The sequence below is a fragment of the Hylobates moloch genome, unplaced genomic scaffold (assembly GCF_009828535.3).
Source record: "Hylobates moloch isolate HMO894 unplaced genomic scaffold, HMol_V3 SCAFFOLD_15, whole genome shotgun sequence".
NCBI lineage: Eukaryota > Metazoa > Chordata > Mammalia > Primates > Hylobatidae > Hylobates > Hylobates moloch.
In genome coordinates, this window is record NW_026652290.1 from 71,767,559 (window position 1) to 71,788,020 (window position 20,462).

Genomic DNA, 20,462 nt, shown 5'->3' on the forward strand with positions numbered 1-20,462 from the left:
ATTGCCCAGTCTTGGGTATGTCTTTATCAGAAAAATGAAAACGGACTAATACAGGTTTCAACTTTTGACTTTTTGGGAGACACAAATGTTCAGTCCGTAACACCTCTCCCAATATTTTTCAATACTCCTCATACTTTTAATAATTGGTTAACATTTGTTTTTTTGATAAATTCCATTTTGGAATTTTATTAATATTTACCATGGTATGTAGTATAAAATAGATTCCCTAAAATTATTTGTTGAATTGAGAGAGAGAATTTAGATTTGGATTTTGTTTCAGACACTCAACCTGTTCAACTTTCCTTTAGATTTTCCTTGAAAGTAATTTCTGAAGATCATTAGACAGGTAAATGTCTGATTTAAGATTTGGTCAGCACATTATAATTTTTTGGTATTTTTTTTATTTTCATTTCTGGGAGGAGCATTGGATGTGGTATGAGTTTTGATTATTGGATCTGGTGTTTAATATTTGCCACATTTTTGAACTTCATCTGCCGTGTAGGAGTACTGATACCTATCTTACCTCCCAACATGTAAAGATTAAATAAGAGCGTGAATATTAGGGTTCTTCATAAAGCACAAATGCAAGGTAGGATCTTAGAACACACTGCACTTACTACAGCAGCATTGCTTCAACTGGCTCTTCAAAGCATCTAGGGTGCTATTAAAAATGTTAATTTCATCTTCCTACATATGACTTACTGAGTTATATTAACAGATGGGGCCCAGGAATCTGCATTTTAATAAAACCCCAGATGATTCTAATGCATATTAAAATCTGAGAACCAATGTACTGTATTAAAGCTCGTTGTATCAAAATGAATTAAAACACCCATCGGTAACATCTAACCCTCTAGTTCACCAAGAGGTGTTAGTTTTCAACAAAAACAAGCAACCAATTAAAATAAGCAACTACCCACCAACAGCAGGAAGGCCGTGGGTGTACATTGACTATACCGTCGTCATGCTTTACATTCAGAACTGTGAACTTAGTGGTTCTCAAACTGGCAGGATTTTAGAAATTCACTGGAGCTTTCAATATGTAGATTCCTGGACCCTGCTTCTGAAGACTTTGATTCAGTAGGTCTATGGCAGAGTTAGGAAACCTATTTCTCAAATGCTCAGATGATAGAGAAATTTAGGGGCAGGCCATTGAATTATGGTAAAACCCTTAAGTGGCTGTAAAGTCAACAAAATGCACAATTTCTTCACATAGCAAACTTCTACTTCTGATGTACTAATATCAGTGTTGGATTGGTAATGTGACATTAGTCTTGAAACACAGAATATAGGTTCAAAAAAGTGACACAGCCTACTGTAGTCCTGGTATCTTTTTGTGCAACATTGGATTGCCTATATCTATTTGGAATGAAGCTGCTTTTTATCTTGACTCAGGATGTACAGTTGAAAACATGAGACCCCCACAGAGCCTAGCAGTTCTGTCTGAATGCCTTTTTTCCCTGAAATCTGATGGCTTTTCTTTACTGCTCTCTTTAATCCTAGTGTTTGAGAAGGAATCTGAATGCAAAACCTACCATAAACCTCTCTGAACACAAAACATATTTAGTGAAATAGTCTTAATAGCCTTTATTCAATTCCAGAGAAGTGGATTTTAAACACGATAAGCTTTCACCTATTCAAATACATAATATCATGTTTATGCTCAATCCCATTCGTATCTGTTTATGGGAAATAGCAAATTATTTGTCAACAGTGTGCCCAAGCATATACCAATTAACCTGTGTGTTAGGGATATTAGTGCTTAGTTCAACACTTGAAACATGTGCCTGGGGAAATATTTTGAAGTTGACTGAAAGAAGCCAAATATCAGTTGAAAAATAAGTCTGTGAAGTAATATTTTAAAAAGCTATTACAAATTGTTGTATGACTTATGGTTGTACCTTCAGAGGTCTTCAAACATTGTCTTAATTCTTACTAGCAATATAAAAGCTGTAGGACACATGTCATTCTTCTTCCTTTAGAGAGGAAGCAATGAAGGTGGGCCAGCTAACCTAAAATGGGCCATGAACTTAGTGTCAGAAATTGTACTGAAACCCAGGTCTTTTGATCTTAGTTCATTTTTCACTTAGTCAGGTTGGCTTGGGCATAAAATTTAGGCCATCCATATATCAAAAGAATGCCATTGTTACATGGCATAAAAGTGAGTTTAAATATGTAGGATCTTATAGGCATCAAGAGCAAAATAATTTTTCTACCTTCCCTAGTTGGATTTCTGCTCTCCAAAAATTAACATCAGGCAAGAAAAAATGGTGCGATTCTGCCTGGTGTGTGTGCTACTTCTCGAAATTGCAGCCTAAGTTCCCTTCCCTCTTCTTTGGTCAATTTGTGGGAACATGATTGATGAGTACTTCATAGGTTTCTGAGAACGAAAATAATTTAAAGGCTCTAAATTCTATTAGAGATTAATTTTAGATAAGCGCCAGAAAGTATTTAGACACATAAATGGAATTTACTTTATGGAATCAGTTAGATACATATAATGTTTTCTTGATGTGTATTCATTAAAAACAATGTAGAACACTGGAGCATAGACAATTATTGTTTTGAGAGCTCCGGGTAATTAAAGAACAGTCTCAGTTTATTAGCATATAAATCTTTAAATTCATTTTCTCTTTGTTACTGATTATTCTTTCAAAAAATGAGTAAAGCTGTCTTGTCACAGGTTACTTTAAGAGCTCTTTCAGGTGTTGATACAATAAGAGAATTAGAGAAAGGAGTGAACTCAGTAGCAGAATCTTTTGAATTTTGACATTATCAGTAATTGCTCTATATCTAGGTATTCCTCTATTAAGAATACCTGGCTGACCCCCGAGTCTCTTTTATTTAGAAAATATATATGAAAAATATATTATTATTTATAAAATAAGTATGAAATATAGACATTTCATCATATCTGAAGTATTCAGATTTAATGATATAAAAATTACACACACACGCACGAACACACGCACACACACACACATCTCCTCAACTTGTCACCTTATAAGGATCTGGGATTCTCGTGAAATTGTATGCAAAATATTTGTAGGAACAGGGCTGGCTACATGATTTCTAGGTTTTGGGGCAAAGTGAAAATATGGGGTCTTGTGTTCAAACAGGGAAAGGGTGCCCTCTTATAATCTGTAGTATCTTTAAGGTGCTAAAATACAAAGTTTTTTCCTTTCTTCCATGGTTTATCTTTTGACTGCCATTTTAAATTTCTAAGTATAAAAGGAAAACATTTAAAATTATTAGTATGGATTTTGCTGTTCATATTTATATTCTGTGATGCCATTTAAAATGCAAATATAAATGCATTTAGCCTGTAGGTGGAATCACTACATTTACACAATTTCTGTTTCTTTTGTGCATATGTATTTTGTTCTCACCAAAACAATGGAAGCACTGCATAAAACTAACTCAGCTGGTTTCATATCACTTCTTGGTACACTTCTTGGTCCTATCACTTCTTGGTCCTATGAACACACTTGGTCATATCACTTCTTGGTCCTATGAACACTCACTACCTGTGGCTTTCTAATATGTAAAGAGGATTTCAAGGAATCCTCTTTACATATTAGATCCTGTGGAATGCCATATCTTTGCTTTTTCTTCTATGCCATCATTTTCAATGTAGGTGGTCCGCTAATATGGGGAAATAACAGTAATGAGAGGATACGATAGAGTTCTTTGGCTGCGTTTCTTAGAACACTATTTTTTTCCTGGGTTTGAAGAAAGTTCTAGTTTGAATTGAAAGAGTGCCCTCTTAGGGCTGTTGGTGCCCTGCTTACTGTGTAATTGATGTAACAGCTGCCCTGTCACCTCTGCCGTTGTCACTGCTGTCTCCAGCTGGGTACGCAGGGATTATGGGAATGAAGAGCTGGCCTGGGTCAAGGGCCAGACCCTGCCCAGTGGGGGGCTAGACTATCTTGTCCCTCGCTGTCCAGCAGGAACCCTGCCTCTCCTACTCCATGTCCAGGGTCGGAAGAGATAAACACAATAGAGAGCTTGCCTTTGGGTCTAGTTTCCAAATCAGAATCTCATCTTACCAGGGTAAAACTTTAGTTTACAAACTTAGAGACTTTTCTGAAAAAGGAAGCTTACCTTGTACTTGGTTTCAGACTTGCTGAACTCTCATACATTGTGGGTCCACTGGAGTTCTGTGATCCTGAAACATTGTGAATACTGTATGTGAATGGAGTGGCAAGGACTAGGGACATGAATATTTCACATTTTTCCTCTGCTCATGCTCCACTATTCCACTGATTTCTCTTACAAAACACAAGTTCAAAGTTAAAATTATTAAGAATTTCAAGGTAGCAACAGCAGAGTATTAAAACAAGCATGCCTACCTTCCAAGCAAGAGACCCTGCAACTGCATAAGTCACATGCCAATGAAGCTGGCTTGTTTAGGTAGGGCTATGTGTGTGTGCACACATGCATATTATTATATTTCTTAAATTTTTTTTCTGGCAAGAGCATATAGCTCTTTTTTAGATTTTCGAAGGAGCACCTGACTTCATAAAAAGGTGAAAAGATGCTGTTTTAGAAGGATTGTAGCTCAGCAAAGAACCTCATCACTGCGGGAAAGGTGATAATACTCTTTTTGCTCTCTTCTTTCAACAATGGAAGGAGTTGATACAAAGCAGTTGAATTGCTGGTGCCACCTACAATGCATTCACAAAGCGATCAAGTTTGGGAGCTACCACTCTGAAGGTTTTACTGAAAGAAAACATCAGTGTAACAACATTATAAATATCTGAGCCAGGATATCTATCAACTTCTCCATTTTTGTCCATGAGGAAAAGTGACTCTAGGAAAGCTCATGGCTTGACAGCTCACAACTGTTTAAAAGCATGCCCTGATTATATTTCTTTTGGACTATAAAGCTAGAGGAGAAAGGGGCTTTAGGATGGCCAAAAGAAAGCTGGGATTCTCTTAAATTTTTGAAAATAATGCTTTTGGCAAAAGCAGTTGTTCAGTGATGAGTAACATCTTGGGTCACATGTGGCTGGCAAAATAAATTGCCTGCACCTTGCCTCGTCACCTCTGTTAGGCATTGATATCATGCAGGGTGAAGATGGGTGTTTTATTCAGGGAAAGGACACTAACATTTGTGTGCACTATTCCGGAGTCTTTGCTGCTGGTGGATGCTGTGATAATTACACACAAATATTCATTCAGTCCGCCAACCATTTCTTTGTAATTGACAGTTTCTGACTCCTGGGCTCACTGGAGAATTGTACACTTGGTGCAGCCCAATAAAAGCCAAGAACGGGTTTGTATACATTGCTCTGTCAGGCATATACAGTTCTGGGATGTCAGAGTCGTTCATTACAGCCTTTGCTGCATCATCCCACACAACCCCAGCCAAGATTCAGTTGCGTGAAGGATTGTTTTCAAGCTTTTAAAGTAAGATGGTTTGCACTCTCAGATAAAAACTAGGAATGTTATGCATTTATGATCCCAGCAATATTTTTCTGTGCCGTTTAGCAAAATGGGGAAGGTTTTTTTTTTTTTTTACTTTTGTACTCAGTATTCATAGATAGGAAGAAATTATTTACTTTTTTTATTTTTCCCGATGGTAATTGAAATGTATTTGAGAAAGACTGTACAGTAACAGAAGGTGGTAAAATGCAAACAGCTTACATCTTTGAAACAGGGTAGTCAAGGTTGGGAATATTACAGGGGTGATGTTTTCTCTATAAGTTTCAGACTCAGTACAATGTCAGGAACAGTCAAAATAATGTATCATTGCTATTCTACAAATGAAGCAGTTCCTGTTTACAATAAAAGCATATGGTAATTTAGAAACATCAAAACACATGCTCTAAACATTCTGGTACTAAAATATTTGTCTAAAGGCTTGACTGATAGTTGCATTTTATATGTTTCATCAAATATTCCTTTTATGTGTCAGAAATAAAGGCAAAGGATACAAATAAATGCATATGGCAGGGATCAGAATGATGACTGACACACTGAAATACAGAATTCCACACATGCATCGTTTTCTGCCTTTTTTTATTTGGGGAAACAAAATGTCGGTGGCTTTTACAAGTGTCTAATTTTGTGATAAGAGGTTTATTAACTTTTTTCTTCTATTACTTGGTTAGGATTACAATTCAATTTCCTCATAGGCATCAAGCCTGACCCTCAGAATGGATGCTCATCACCAACTCCCTTTCCAGGCATGCACTGTGAGCTTGAATAAAAGGCCCAAAAACTGTTGTTGGCAATATTTTTTTCCTTGTAAGACTTGCTGTTTCTACTCTATTTTTGTCATATACTGCCAGATCCCCTTTGAACAGGAGATATTATAGCAGAGTAGCTAAGAGCACTCACTTTAGAGGTAAGGAGATCTGCATTTGTCCCTTGAATTTACTTCCCCTATCTGATCATCAGGGTCTCATCTGTAAAGAGATGTTGTTAACATTTCATATTTTGTACCTTACAGGAATACTATGAGATTACATGAGTTAATAGACATCCTTAGTACCATACTTCACCTCACATTACTACTACTGTTATTAGCAGCATTAATGACTAGAAATCAAGTTTGAATTAAAAAAAAAACAACTTTCCAAACTATTTAAAAAGCTTCCCCAAAGGTTTCCTTTTGACCTGCCCTGTATAGGGCTGCTTGAATTTCTACAATTTGTTTACCTCTTGCTACTTCCAAAATTGGTTTTTGACTTTTCCCCACTTAATATCTGCCTCTTTTTCTTCTTTCCTGATTTTGGAAATCTTTTTCTTCTCCTAATATGTAACGTGATTTTGCTTAACATAGCTCAAGTTCGTTGCCCTTCAGTGAGCTGGCACTGTGTGGTCCATCTGGCAGTAACCACTCTCTGACTTTTTGTTCCCTTTTCCCTTTCAAACCTGTTCTCTGTTGTTGTCCTGTGCTTGTAGTTTTCTGGGGTTTGTTCATGTAGATTACACGTTTCAAAGGGGCTGCTGTTCTCTGTATTATATCCCTTAAGGCAATACTGAGTCTCTCTCTAATACACAAACATATATGGTCGTAATAAATGCTTGTTAAACAAACCACCTATCATCAGTATGCCTCATCTAGATGTTAGAAGAAAAGAATTTAGGTTTGGAGATCTGGCTTTTATTGCACATTCTTATCCTTTTCTTTCTCTGCCTCAGTGTTTCCATCTGTCCCATTTGGATGTGTTTGCTCAGTTATGACCATGCAGAAATGCATTTGAGGGCATTTAGCACTACTTGTTTTAAATATCTTAACACTAGTATGTGAACACAAAATCACTGGAGATCTCTCCAGTATCAAACCTTAGGTATTCCTATCCAGACCAGGGTCAGCAAATGTTTTCTGTCAAGGGCCAGGGTCAGACAGTAAATATTTTAGCCTTTGATGGCCACAAATAATCTTACCATCATGCATTCTCTGGTTTGTTTTTGTTTTAATTTTTATTTTTAACAACATTTGAACCATGTCTAAACCATTTTTAGCTTATTCTATCAAAATAAGTCTTAGACAGATTTGGCCCACAGACTGTGGTCTGTGACCCATGACCTTGCCATCTAGATCATGGTCCGTCGGTTTTTTATGGCTCCATTGAGCAGACCTTCCAGTGCGTTCCAAGTACTGTACTCTATGCAATTTTTAAATAGTGAATTTTCCTTTTGGAAATTTTTGAAGAATAGCTGCAAAAATGATGTATGGCCCAAAAAGATCTTGGTGAGTGTTCCTTCAGTACCCAAATTCTGTTTCTGTCATTGCTGTTTTAACAACAATTCTGTTGACCGTAACAATTTGTGACAGATGGCTAATTCGTGAATGCCTCCCCAGTTAGTCTGTATGTCTCCTCAGGTTAATTGTGTTTGAACTAAGTGTTCAAGGTGGACTCTTGACATGGCTTTAGGGACGCTTCTGACTCCCTGAGGAAATTCCAGGTGTGCTCTCTATGAATCAGACCCCAGGATTTTCCTTAAAGTCTAACTTAAATGTCCTGTTTCTTCGTAAGGCTTTTCTTACTCCCAAGGTCTCTTAATTTTCTGAGCCCCATGCCACTTGATTGCCACGTTCATGCCTTTTAATCCTTTCTGTTTTTCACTATGTATATTAGAATCCTGTTTTTATTCATTGTGTTAGAGCTTATGCAGAAAGGATTGTGTTTTGTTCCTCATGTATTCCTTAGCACAATGCTCTCCCATGGTAGGCATTCAAAAACACTGAACCGAGGCCAGGTGCAGTGGCTCACGCCTGTAATCTGAGCACTTTGGGAAGCTGAGGCAGGCAAATCATGAGGTCAGGAGTTCAAGGCCAGCCTGGCCAACATGGTGAAACCCTGTCTCTACTAAAAATACAAAAAATTAGCTGGGTATAGTGGCAGGTGCCTGTAATCACAGCTGCTCGGGAGGCTGAGGCAGGAGAACCATTTGAACCTGGGAGGCAGAGGTTGCAGTGGGCCTAGATCGCAACACTGTACTCCAGTCTGGGTGACAGAGTAACACTGTGTCTCAAAAAAAAAAAAAAAAACCCCCAAAAAACACTGAACTGAATTCAAAATCTAAAACCTACTGATACCCAATTAACAGTTTTGTTTTTTTTTCCTGAGCCTCCTGCTAGCTCTTTAAGAGGAAAGAACAGTACTGATAAATGATTTAGTGAAAGCTATTTTCATTCAAACAGGGCCTATGGAGAAATGGCTTCCTCACAATGTATTTTTCTGTGTCTCTTCCCTTGACAGTCTTGTCAATTTTGAGACATTTAACTATTTTCGAGTCAACGATAAATTCCCAAAGTCTAACACTTAAGTTTTCACTAGTTATTTTTAGCCAAACTGTGTCAAAAAATGACTTAGAGTTTTGAAGTTCTCTTAAAATGTCTCCTGATTTGTAGCCCCTTGAAACTCTTTCAAATGAGTATCAGGATGGCCCAAACTTTCCACTGGCCCTTGAATGATCATAACTCCTCCACTCCCCGAGAGAAGTTTGCTTCAGTTTTGTCCTAGGTGGCCACGCCTTCACCAGGCTGCCCTCAGCAACACAGAGGTTTTGCAACAAAGGGCTGGGATTCAATGAAGATTAGCACTCAAATGGCCAACATGGTGTGGAACAGAAAGCGCTGTCGGCCCATGGATGGATTTCAGTCCGCCTCAAGACCCCGAGCTCTCAGGAGTCAGCTGTCTGGGGTTGGGTTATGATATCAATGTAACCTTAAGGAATCAAAAGAAACTAACCTCTAGAAATGTCCCTGAAGCTAAGCTAAGAAAGTTAAGTTAAACTTGGGAGTATAGGGGAGTGAGGAGAAGGTACTCACGGGGTGTGTTCTGGGAGGACCATTATTGATTTATTTGCAACTATTTTTGGTTGAATAGTGGGTATTGCTTTCTAGTGCTCAGACAAAAGGATTTTATGAAAGTGCCTCTAATAAAAGCATGCATTTAATTTAAATTTACCCCTAAATATATATAAACCATCAAAACCTGGATTGGGGAAAGACTTGAATACTCTGAAAGGGACCAGAGAAGGTGAGGAAGGGAAAAGGGAACAAAAGAAATCATGAAATATATGTGATTCTGTGTGAAAGAATCTACCATTGTGCCTGACACATGCAGCAATTCTCTCTCTGTCTATCCCTCTATGTATATATATATAGACATAGATCTATATCAATCTATCTATAGATTGATTGACTGAACCTGAAACCTGAAATATCTGTTTTCCCAGTAAAACCAAATTCAAATCTAAAACTTAATTGCTGGTGTCAATGATTTTGTTTTTGCGTTTGGCAAACTTAATATTACCTTGGCTAACTAATTATACATATATTTATATTTATATATTTATGTGTATATATGTATTTGCATGTGTGTGTGTGTGTGTGTGTGTGTGTGTGTATATATATATATATATATTTTTTTTTTTTTTTTTTTTTTTGAGATGGAGTCTCACTCTGTCACCAGGCTGGAGTGCAGTGGCATGATCTCTGCTCACTGCAACCTCCGACTCCCTGGTTCAAGCGATTCTTCTGCCTCAGACTCCTGAGTAGCTGGGATTACAGGCATTCACCACCATGCCCAGCTAATTTTTGTATTTTTGGTAGAGATGGGGTTTCACCATGTTGGCCAGGATGGTCTCGATCTCCTGACCTTGTGATTCACCCACCTCCCCCGGTCTTTCAAAGTGCTGGGATTACAGGCGTGAGCCACCGTGCCCGGCCACTAATTATATTTAAAGTTACAAACAATGATTCTTAAAATATGCCCTGTAAAAATTAGATACTTTTATTTCTGATGCTACTGAGATTTCCAGGTCTTATCCATGTGGCCAGATGTAGTCTGGCATCCACAGGTTTTGTTTTTTGTTTTTTTAATAGGCTAGAAAAAATGTTTATAAATTGTGCTAAATATTGTAATACTGAACCGAAGATGATATTGACAAAAGAAAGTTAAAAGGTTTCAGAATGTAGGGAGGTAAAGGGTGTTAAGGTAAGCTGACACAACTTGTGGGACCGTGGGAAAATAGTAAGGGAGTGTGACCTAAACTGGAACCTCTAAATGTTTTCTATCTTGCTGAAAAAAGTGGACACACTGGCAGAGAGGGCTCCTTGAGGACCAGCTGGAAATGGGTAATGAGCACCACTGCTTTAAGATTCCCTTCTGCTTGACTAAACTTCAGAAAGGTTTTCTCCTAACTGTAGGTCTTTGACTTCTATTTCCTAGAGCAGAAATTCCATATTTTAGAAAACATGCAATTGTAAATACTTTCTGTGTCCCATTGATATGTAAATCTTCTCCCAGCGTCTTGCAAGTTTACAATCCAGGAAAGGTCTTTGTCAAGAACCTGGGAATGATCTATTAGAAATAACTGGGGATGGTGTTCCTATTGCGCAATCTTTGTGGGAGGGTAGGACCCTAACTTCTATAGGTAACAATTAGCAAACACAGATGACCTAGTCACAGAGAAAAACATTTGCAAACTCAGGAATAATTCAATGCACTGGACACATTCCACTGGTTGGCCTCCCCATGAATATTCTCCAGTACTTTTCCCTTAGTTCACCCCTGTCCTTAAAAACTACTCCACCATTTGTTTCAGTGGAGTTGAGCACTCAGAAGTGGTCTGTGCTTTCTCTCATATTGCTAGTGATAGTATCAGAATAAAATAAACTTCTGTTTGCTCATCTTGTCCTGTTTAATTTTCCTTTAACAGTAAGCGTACCATCTGCCAACTTATATGTCAGGGTGATTTTTGTATCATGGAAAAAATAGGTGCCGTTTTTTTGCAACCAGTTTTTAAAAGCATATCTCATTTTGGAGAACTTGCAACTTTTGTATTGCATTTAATATCAAACCTGTATGTAGATGGGGAGTGTGGGGGTATTGTGTAAGTGAATGTGTGTTTCTGAGTGCTAGAAAGATCACTGCGAAAACATATGAACTTTCTGACTTTTTTCTCTTTGGGGTCAGTTTCCCATATTTTTTCTTTCTTTGATCTGAGAACCTAGTACAGAGAAGCCAGCTCTGTGCTAATACTAGAGCTCCTTCTCACAGCCAGTTAATCATTCTAGCAAGGCAGATATCTTCTTCCTGGGCCTGTCACAGCAGGTGAAGAGAAACGTGGCTTAATCAAAGTCTTTCTCACCAAACTGGAATATGATCTGACTGCTTGGAGAGACCTCTGTGTATGTAGGCAACAGCTTTTCTAACTTTCAATCATAAAGAAGGAAGAAAAATATCTCACTGAAGACCCATACCTTAAAATGCCTGAGGAGATTGCAGCTGGATTTTCTTATGATTGAAGGGGAGCTCTCTGATGTATTTCCTAATGATAGTTTTGTGGAGGGGTTGATTAGAGAGATGTCTGACTACAGTGTCTGTCCTAGAAATAAAGAAGGCAGAATAAGGTCTTCTTCAACCATCTGAAAGATAAGTTTTCCTTTGGTGGTCATCCAGAGAAATTTGAAGTTATCCATCTGATGTGTGAAAAGTATTTTTTTCAGCTTTTTGCATTCCTTGTGATAAACCAGTGAATTTCTCCAAACTGCTCAGATGTACTGTGGGGATTAAATTTTGATTCTATCCTTGTGAGTGGGGTAGAATGTGAGGCTGGCTAATGAGTCTCTGGCAATGACACACTATTTTGGGTGTCTCCTTATTCTGAAAAATTGTAGGTAAGGCACTCCTTTTGAAGGAATGAAAGCAGACGGGCAAGAAAGCCAGTCTTTTTTCTTAATCGAATGAATATTGGCAGCCTTCCTAATGTGTAATAGGAGAAAGGCAAAGAAATGTGGAGAATACCGTGCCTTTTGGTGGAAACTGTCAAAAAGAAACTACTGTTTGCATAAGTGACAATGGATCTACTTCAAAATTGTAATGTGTAATGCGGCAGAGATGATGTGGGTGAATTCTTCCTGTCGGCTAAGCCATTTTGTATCGGGGGTTCACCTTTAAACCAATCCATTTGCGGTCCATTTCCTCTGTTATTTGGTTTTAAGTTAAGGGCAAAGATTAAATCAGCTTAGAGAGGAAATTGACAATCTGGTAAATTGCTGTGGCTTTTCTCTTTTAGGCAATAGAAGAGATACCAAGGATCAAAGCAGAGAGTAATACTTCTCCAGGAAATAAGTTGCCTGCTATTATCTCAGATGCTTTCGAATATTCCAAATTGCCAACCGGCTAGAATTGCCAACCAGCTTTATAGGCTCACAGGGAGATTCAGGGAGAACTGACCTCTCTATCTGCCCAAGAGTATTAGTGGGCAAACACAGGCTTTTCTTGGCTGGGTGGCGGCAAGGCTCAGTATGCGGAGAGAGGACAGTGATGTGGCTTATAGAAATTCAGAGAGGCCTTGTTCTCCTTTCATGGAAAATTTATCTCATGATAGCATAGAAAACATAAAACTTTGTGTATTGATGAGGCAGCATATAAAAAGAAAGGGCAAGAATGGTTTCTTATGTATTATTTCTTAAATAGCATGTTGGTCTTTTCTGTGCCTCATCACTGTTCCAATAGTTACCCTATTTTGTATATTTTTTTGCACAAATAACTTGTGGAATAAATTTAATGTTTTTTTTTCTCAAGTTCCTCTTTTATATAATGCCAATCCTAAGTACTTCGGTTCTATTAATAAATTAAGTAATTCATTGATAAATTGTTTTTAAGTCATGGGCGGTACCGTATGCCAGTCACTGTGTTGGGTACTGTCAGACAGGAACTCATATACCTTTTTCTATACTGAATTCTTCTTGTATTTTTAAGATACAGCCATAATCATATCATTATGAGATTTTATTTTGTTTGTAATTGTGCTATACATGCTGTTGTGTTTTACAACTACAGTTTAACTTCTAGGTGGTTAAGTTTTAAAACTTACGTTAAATTTTCTATGGTATCAAAACCAGGGTAAGACACATAGTAGAGGGTAAGACACATAGTAGATAGTTAATGTGTTTTGATTGATTGCTCCCTTTGGTCAACATTGGGAGTACTCCCTACATGCCGAGCTGTGATGACCATTTTGGGGCTTCCGGGCTATTTTTTTCTTTACTATGTCTTGACTTTAAGCCTGAGTTCTGATCATGGAGTTATAGGGGACAGAGGTCAAATGTGACCTACCTGGAGGATTGGGAATTTTGAGAAAGCCCAGCAGATAGGTTAGTGAAGAAGAACTGGGCAGATCTGAGTTGACATCAGAAGAAAATGGGCACCGCTGGGGGGAGCCTAGACAAGTGGACAGCATTAGCTTCTGCCAAAGGTCTTCCTCCATGCCCCATTCCAATACGTAGCAAACCTGGAATCACTGATTTTTCTCATTCACTGTCACTCCGTTGCCAGCGCTTTAGCCAAGTCCTGTCAACATGACACTCATGCTCTATCCCCTAACCAACCCTTGAACACTCACATTCTAGTTCAAACTACCATTCTTCTCTGGACTTTCGTAACATGTCCTCACTGTGGTTCTTACCTCTGTTCCTTCTTCCTCTTCGGGCTTTTCTGTACACAGCAGCCACTGGGCTTTTAAAAATGTAAATCATTTATGTCACTTACGTGCATGAACCTCTCTTTTGGCTGAAGGTGACAGGTAAAATAAGGGTCCAGACTCCTAAGAATGAAACTTGGTCTGCCTGGCCCTGTATGAACTGGCAGCAGCCTTGTGGTCTCCCTTCCCCTCCATCCCTGCCCCTTCCACTTCAGCCCTACTGCTCTCTTGAGCACACCAATCTTATTCACACACTAAAACATCTGTGATTGCTATTTCCTCTGCTCCAAATGCTTTCCCCCTAGATTTTCAAATGACTTGATTGCTCATGTCATTTAGTTCTCTGCTCGAATTTTACCTTCTCTAATAGCCCTTGCTTGCTTATTCACGCTTTTGAATACTGACCCAGTCATTCTCTTTCTCTTTACCTTGCTGCTTTGTTCATCACACTTCTCATTACCTGAGACTATAGCCTTTCTCTTTGCTGAACTTGACCTGACATTAATGACTTGTTAAAAAGTCAGGCTCTTCTTTGGGTCACTCCTGGATTAGTCATGGGAGCTATGAGCTATGAGGACAGACATATAGAAATTGCTAAATCGCAAGGTAAAATATCATAGAATTAGAGTGGAAGCACTCTTGGTTGTCTCAGTTTACAAGCGACACACTGAGGGTCCATAAAAACTAATAGCTGTTTCTGGTTACTTGTCAAAAGTTTTTATGTGTATTTAGTAATTTGATCATCACCTTTATGAAATAGGTATCATTATATTTTCTATTTTACACAGAGGGGAATGAAGGCTGAGGCACAGTTACCCAAAGTCTCTAAGCTATGAATAAAGCATGGATTAGACTCAGGTCTCATGATACCCACTTGAGTGATGTTGAACATTTTGATTCCTTGGAGAAAAAATGTTTTAATCTAAAGAAATGGCTTTGCAAACAAATTCCCACCAGTTCTGCTACTTATTATATAAACTACTTTTATTCCAAGAATGTTAATTTTTATATTTATAATATACACATTATGCTAACTGCTTCATATCATTGATAGAAAAAAGTGAGTAATTATGTTTTAAGTGCCTAGCGTAGTATCTGGGACATGTAAATGCTCAATGAAGTAAAATATTAACTGCTTTCACCCACTCCCTTGGTCTCAATAATGGGTATTATATCATCACAGTTACCTTCTTGTTAGAAAAAGTGTTCTGCAGGCGTCTGGAGATTCCCAAGGACCTATGGAGTCATCCTACCCTGGTTAGCTAGTGAAATATAAACAGGTGTTTTTTTTTCTTTTTTTTTTTTTTTTTCAGAACTGAATTTCACCTTCATTTCTTCCAAAGTTCTGTGGTAATTAATGGAAGATGTACTTCATCAGGTTTGGCACAGGCCGACCCTCCAACAGAAATTTTAAAAATACAGTGAATCATTCAACATAATTTATTTCCAATGTAACCACTGGGAAGAAATTTGTCATTTTCCTTTTAAACCATGTACCTTGCTAAGTTTTCCATGGGCTTGCTGTACATACATAACTTTTAAAATAGAAACAGAATTTGAAGAGGATGATCAAGGTAGACTGCAGTGGTTTGGCGCTGCAGTAGTTTGGGATGTCAGTAATTCTTAAGCTAAAATAAACACTTTCATGATTCAACAGGACACCTCTGATTTTACATTTGTTGTCATCTTTCATTTGCTTTCCTATTTTGGAACCATTTACCAACTGTGCTGATTGGACTGTGTTTGATTCCTATGGAGAAATGGTCTATCTTACAATTTGTGATGCAAGAGAGAAGAAATTTTTATTCTTATTTCAAAGTATTTGAAAAAATAATTATTTCTCCACGGTGAATTTTCTATTATAGTGGGCATCACACAGAAAAGACTATTTTGTATATGCTTTTTGGTCTTCATCAATGAAACAAACTAAAGTACTTTTTCAAAAGAAATAGTCATACATAGTTAATAAGAAATCAGTTGGGTCTATTTATTCTTCTCTTCTTACTGCAAGAATTTATTTGGCCTTGAAAGTAAAAAATAAGTTTCTTCGATATGCATATAGCAGGATCTCTCTACTACACTGTGGTATAATGAAACTTGTCTCTGGTAGTCACTGTTAATGTCACACTCCTGAGGTAACCTAAAGCAGGTGAGAGCAGGATTTTTCAACCAGAGAACAATGATATGAAATGTATGATCCTCAGTTGCACGGTCCTAAAATATTATGCTTTTGGATATCACAGATTGACTTCTGAACTGTATAAAGTTAATGATAATCTGAATAGACCACTGAAAGTATTTGTGTTTAGTAAAGACCCAGGTGAAATTTTCATTGCTTCCTGAAATGATGGGAAGCCACCATCGATAGCCCAGTTGTTTGTATCTAAAAGCTTTTTTTTTTTTTTTTTTCGAGATGAAGTCCCACTCTGTTGCCCAGGCTGGAGTGCGGTGGTGCTATCTCAGCTCACTGCAACTTCCGTCTCCCTGGTTCAAGCTGTTCCCTTGCCTCAGCCTCCCAAGAAGCTGGGATTACAGGCACACACCTCCATGCCTGGCTAATGTTTTTGTATTTTTAGTAGAGATGGGTTTTTTTTCATGTTGGCCAGGCTGATCTGGAACTCCTGACCTCGGGTGATCCACCTGCCTAGACCTCCAAAGTGCTGGGATTACAGGTGTGAGTCACCATGTACCTAAAATCTTCAAGGTACAAACTTCAGCTTGAAAAAACACCAGCTGACCTGACCAACTGACCTAATCCCATGAGAATATGACTCAAGGAAAGGAAATGTCCTTTCAAACTATTGCACAGTAAGAAGCATCAAAATCAATGACAAATAGAACAGTCTAGAAACTCAGAGTGCAAGCAGAATAAACAGCTGTAATGATGTGATGCAAAAGCTAAATTTAAGTGGAGGAAACAATGTGCTATTTTTTAAACTGGTGTGTGTGGATCAGTCTTCTCAGCATTTCCAAGCAGACTTGGCAGAAAAAAGAAAAAGGAGTCATCACTTCTATCTGTGATTCTTTTGATTGGTCATTTCTAAAGTTCTTGGAGGTAAATCACATTGGGAAAATTGAATCAGCTCAGTAGCTCTCAAAATATGGAACTCTTTATCACCCAGCTTATTATTCTCATTCCCATGAAAATTTCTTGGCCCTGAGGAAGACATTTGTGTCACTAAGGCAGAAAGGTACACCATCCAACATATTTAGGGCTCTTCTCCATCAATGTGTACCATGAGGGCAACCTATGATAATCAAGACGTGGCCATTAACTGAAACCAATCTGAAAGGGGATCTGAAATGAAAACTCTTGAAATATATTATTTCCGTTTTCTTAGTCTGTTTGTGCTGCTATAAAGAATACCATAGACTGGGTAATTTATAAAAAATAGAAATTTATTTTTCACAGTTCTGGAGGGTGGGAGGTCCAAGATCAAAATGCCAACATCTGCTGTCTGGTGAGGGCCTTCTTGCTGCATGCTCACATAGTAGAAGGTAGAAAGGCAAGAGGGGACAACTGTTGTGTCCTCACATGGCAGAAGAGCAAAAGAAAACAAACCCTCTCTTGCAAATGTTTTTATAATAACATTAATCCATTTATGAGGGCATAGGCCTCATGACCTAAACACCTTCTGTCAGGCTCCACCTGCCAACACTATTGCATTGAATTGCATTAAAGTTCCAACACCTGAATTTCTGGAGGAGATACATTCAAACCATAGCATAAGGCACCCTAAATTCCCTAGAAACCTAAAGCCTAGGAAATCCCCAGGTATAGTACCCAAGGACTCTACAAATATTCTCTCTATATGTAAACATAGTTTTACCGACAAGTGCTGTAAGAAGAGCAGGGAGACATAGAATGGCAGTGTCATGTTATTGTCATTCTCACTAGCCATTCCACAAAGCTTCAGGTCCAGCCAGTTTCCTTTCCTGCTAATATGCATGGTTGCTTCTTAGAGGTAGTGATTTTATATGTGTTAAGCTTTGAGTAACTTATTATTACACTACACTACTCCTCTTATTAATTTAGCACAGAGATTGAAAAGCTAACTGACATTTGACTCTGCTCTTTTGCTGGCTGGATTATGGAACACATGTGTGCATCATTAAGTGCATCTCTAAGTGATGGTCAGGGCATTATGTCACATCACAGGGTCATCCTCTCTTACCATGTTATATCACATCCTGATTGACATAGACACACAACTTAATTCGAGTATCTGGAAGTAATTAGGAAGTAAGCCTTCACAGCAGTCTTAGCAGTGCTTACAGAAAAAGGAAATAGAGAAGATTGACCTTTCCATATTTTGTTGTCTACCACTGAAGATAGTATGACCCCTGTTGGATGTTGTACATATAGATATATTTATATCTTAATGAAAAGCAAAGCATGTGTACAACATGGGCATTTTTTTTCTGTATTTCTCTGACTATGGTGAGGCAGTGCCCCTTTGTGTTTATTACTGTTGTTGGTAAAACCTAATTCTTGCAACCAGGTATTAATATAAAGGAATGTACTAATGGAATGAGCTACATGATAGCGATTAGGAATTTCCAATGTGACAATCAAACTAAGGCAATTCGAGGAGAGTTGGACTGGGCTGTTGAGTGATTATTTTTGTAGTCTCCTCACCATAAATTCAATCCAACCTGCTACCTTAGGCTTCTGTTGCCTGATAAATCTGGCATATAAATCCATATGCACATAAGTATTTGGTAGCACTAAATACTTCCAACTTTAATCTTGGATTGATTGTGAACTCTTGGATCCTGAAAATAAATCCTTGAACTCTCTCTACTTTTTCTCCTGCATTCTTAAGTCTTTTCCACATCAGAAGCTAGTAAATAGGAAAACTAATTTGAATAATTTAAGATCCTTGAAAATTAATGAACATAGTTCATTATTCAAATAGTTCCTTTTGTTGTACCCCAGTAATATCCGGGAAACCTTCACTCACAATAATGAGAGATGGGCATGTTTTCTCTTCTGTCATGACTCTGAAGCTTTTACCATTGGAGAGGCATGTGGTCTTTCAAGAATGTGGAAGTCATCATCTATATGCCTTCTTGGGAAGTGCAAGGAGGGTTGGATGGAGGTTTTCGTGCTGTCATCAACAGAATTAATTTTAATGAACACTTTGGATCTAGTGAAGCTTTCTTTAGTGATCTCGTCCTCCTTGTTCAGTAACCTTTCTGCTCATTTTACTGTAGGTATTTAGTTCTCTTCTTTATGCTTCTCTCTTATTCTCTGTCAAAATTTCCTCTCCTAGCCATGCTTGACAGTTTAATGCACTATTCTTCTCAAGTGATTTAGTAGGAATCAAAATCTTAAACTCAGAAATGAAGTAATGATCATTGGCTAAGTGAGGGATATATTGAAAAAAACAATAGACTGAATTGGTTAACCCTAAAATTATAAATATGATGAAATTGCCTCTTCTCTTCTCATGTAAATTTAGCTCTGGTCTATAACATTACTCTAAAGTATTGACATTGCCATCATTTAATATGCTTTATCACACCCTTACTGGTTGAATGTGTTTTAACATGCTATTGTGAAAAAGACTTTATCATTTAAGTTGATTACAAGTTCAACATAGATGTGTCATCATTACTCAAAATGCTAATGCAAGTCTAGGTTACACTCATAAAAGTATTGTCTTGATCAAACATAGTAAATTATCTTCTGTTCGCTGTGCTGATTGTACTACACCTGGAGTATTGAGTTTACTTGTAGATACTATCTTTAAGAGTGTGCCTTGGACCCATTTCAGTTGGCTTACAAAAGATCAAATTTATACACATATTTCTATAAGAAGATTTATTGTTTGCTTAACTTTAAGGATGTTGTGGAGTTTACTAAAAGAGATCAAAAGATACCTAGAGAAGAAGGTTTTCTGATGCAGTGAGAGTGAGGTTGAAATGAGGTTGAGTTGGCCTTAGAAGGAGGTGAGAATAAGTTAGAGTGAGCTTGGGGTGTGCTGCAGGTGATCTTGAGATGAGATAGGGTGAGCTTGGAGTAAGTTTAGGATGTTATTGGGGTGGTAAGAAGCTATAAATTAGTCTGGAGAGGATCAAGAAACACTCTGAAAATTGCATAGATTTATATATTTTAGTGAGTATAGGGCACAGGTCATGCTAGTCAGTTTAACAAGCCACCTCAAGACATAGTTAACCTAACAACAGCCACAGTTAATTATAGCAGACTGAAACTGAACTTTTCTACTATATTATATTCAGTCATCTGAACATGTCCTATACCTGATCCTTAGTAACTGATCAAATACAGAGAGGAAGTTGAACAGGATGATAAAGAGTCAAAAGGTATCCAAGATATCATTGCATAAATTGGAGGTTTGTCTTAGAAAAACAGGAAAATTGGGAGGCCATTGATGTTACCTAATAATTGAAGGAAGGGGCATAACATGAAAGAAACAGTAGGCTTGGCCTTCGTTACATCAGACAGCAGAGTTAGAAGGGGCACGTGGAACACTGAGGCTCTG